This window comes from Geospiza fortis, unplaced genomic scaffold, assembly GCF_000277835.1.
Source record: "Geospiza fortis unplaced genomic scaffold, GeoFor_1.0 scaffold192, whole genome shotgun sequence".
NCBI lineage: Eukaryota > Metazoa > Chordata > Aves > Passeriformes > Thraupidae > Geospiza > Geospiza fortis.
In genome coordinates this window covers 5,842,842-5,845,553 of record NW_005054315.1, presented here as the reverse complement: position 1 = coordinate 5,845,553, position 2,712 = coordinate 5,842,842, and positions in this window count along the sequence as shown.

The window sequence follows — 2,712 nt, the reverse complement described above, 5'->3', positions numbered from 1 at the left end:
GGACAATGTTGTTTTCCAGATTTCCAACCTACGAGTCCCTCTGTCTCACATCCCTGCTAAAATGTCTCCCTATGGGAGTAGGTATTAACTCATACTCTATATAGAGCAGCTGGTGAGAAAACCTGCTGCATCTGGAGAAAAGACCAGGTATTTGTGCAGAAGGAGCCACATCTGGGAGGTGGTTGTTGTCTCCTGCCCCTGTGTGTGTAAATATATTAGCCAGGTTTGGATCTGCATGGCTGGGATCCATTCATTCACATGCCCATCCTGTGGAAGCCACTGCTCTGCCAGGCCAGTGGGAAAGCACAAGCAGCAGCACAGAGGAGACAGAAAATGGGTAGTCATGAAAAAAGAAAGGTAGAAAAAAAAATAAGAACTATAAGCCAAAAGACATGCTATTGTTTTTTTTTAGCCTCTTGTGCAAAACATGAACATCAAGATGAATTGGCTACCATGATGTAACTGCAAAATAGGTCTATCACACAACCTCTGGGTCTGGGGTTTGCATGTAGCCCTGCCTGAAGCAGCAGTATGAGGCATGCTGTTTCTTTGCCAAAGACATAGATACATATTTCTATTACTTACCCTTTTTTTTTTTTTTTTTTTTTCTTCTTTTAGTATGTAGTTATGCCCTTAGGCTGGGAAAAATATCTATGCTCTTCTCTCCGGTGTATATATTTTCTAAGGACAGCACCACTCTAATGCATATGCAAAAGTGCATACTTTACATATTTACTTTCTTTATACAAAAGTGTGCCTGCCACATCATGTACTGCTTTCACTTCTGTGCATATTCCCCCAAATTTATCATCTTCTCATATTTAGAATGTAATTCTCACTCAAATCACAAGCAGCCAGCTCTTCTTAATAACAGTTATTTCAGAGATAACAGCTAATTATAACATTTTAAAAAGCATACATTAATATTTCAGTAGGCTCAATGTTTTGAAATACTACTCAGGGCAACATCTTGGTTGTTTTTGCGGGGAAACCTAAGGATTCATTCAGCAAATAGGCAGTTAAAACATCCTTCAACAAACCCTTGCAAACACTTTCTACAGTGTCTTCTGTTCATCATAAGCCACATTTTGGAAAAAAACCCCAGCTTTAATAGATCACTTCTTAATGTAATTAAGTATATTTAACAACAGTATGCTTCAGAGTGCTTAAATTAGTCCTTTGCCTCAAGACAATGTATTCATCTAAATTCCTCCCTAAAACATTCTTAGTCTGTAAATCCTATTAGCATTAATCTGCTAAAGTTAGGTGTGTTTTATAATTTTTTTTCAGATACCTGGAAAGCTTTGAGAGCTATGGCTCATTCAGCAGCTTATGGTTCCTTCTGGAGGTCTAACTTAGCCTGCAAACTTTGAAGGGTTCATGCCACCTTGCCTTGGACATCTTCAACTCAACAGTGCTATAGGGAAAAGAACAAAGTGGAGCATTTATTGTAGGATGGCATTAGCAAGGGTGTGGTAAGAAGGGAGAAAACAGAGACCGAAACCTAACTGTGTACTATAAATGCAAAGGAGAGAAGGGATAATTCACCTCTCTTTTATCAATTCCACAGTGCATTTTGTTCTAGAAACAACAGAGACTTTTATCTGAAAGTCCTTGGATGACCGATCCCATTTAAATTCAGCCTAAGCCTCTGCAGGCTGGAGTGAGGCCTGACCATGCTGTGAGGCGGAGCCAGCAGGGACCCCAAATATTTTCCAGCTCTAAAAAAGCATGGTCAGATTATTGTTTCAAAAGGAAGATTAACACCTCTCTGAACTGAAATCAAACGCATGTACAAAAACCCAGGAAAGGGGATTTCTGTTCCTCCCTGAAGTGCATGCAAAGTCTTTATTGGAAGAAAGATGTGGCTGCATTTTCCTTTCAGGTTTATCTCACAGGCATGTGAAAGGCACTTGGAACTTCCCAAACCATCAATTCAGTGCTGTGAGAATTTGTAAAAGTCAACAAGGGGAAGAGGGAGTTATTTGAGGATTTCTAAACCATTTTAAGCAGGAGCATGGAAAGATTACCGAGCACACATTTTTAAATCATCATATTTCAAGCTTCTAAAATTTTTGTCCCAAGATCTCACTACTATATTAAGCTTGGTCACAGAAAACAAGACAGCAGGGCTGCTGACTTTAATTTGGATTCAGAAAGAGTAGTGTTGCCTAGCCTTGCCTCCCAAGCCATGAAATGTCTCCTGAGGAGAACCAGTACAGTTCCAGAACCAGTACTTAACACTCCAGCCTCCTCTCCCTCGAAGCTGCCATGTTGTAAAGGATTTACAATATTTTTGAGTGGCTTCCCCTTTGCCCACCCTGAGGGATGATCTTTCCCCATAGCCCAGGGAAACTACTGGGGGAAGCGTGCCAAGGGGAAAGCACTGGGGCTGACAGCTTGACTATTCCCACTAGAGACCAGGGCCACCAGGGGGATGGGGGGCTTCTGTCCTCTGCCTTTAACCACTCGTGGAGGTCTTTCTCTTGAGTGGAGGGGCACAGTGGCTGGCAAGGGCAGGACAAACACCCAGCCACGGAGCTCTGTTTTGGAGCTGGCTTATCCCAGGGACCAGCCTGAAGTGTGTCAGGGGAGGTTTAGGTTGGACATTAGAAAAAGATTCTTCATGGGGTGGCTGGGCACTGGAACAGGCGCCCCAGGGAAGTGGTCACAGCACCAAGCCTGACAGAGTTCAAGAAGCATTTGGACGAC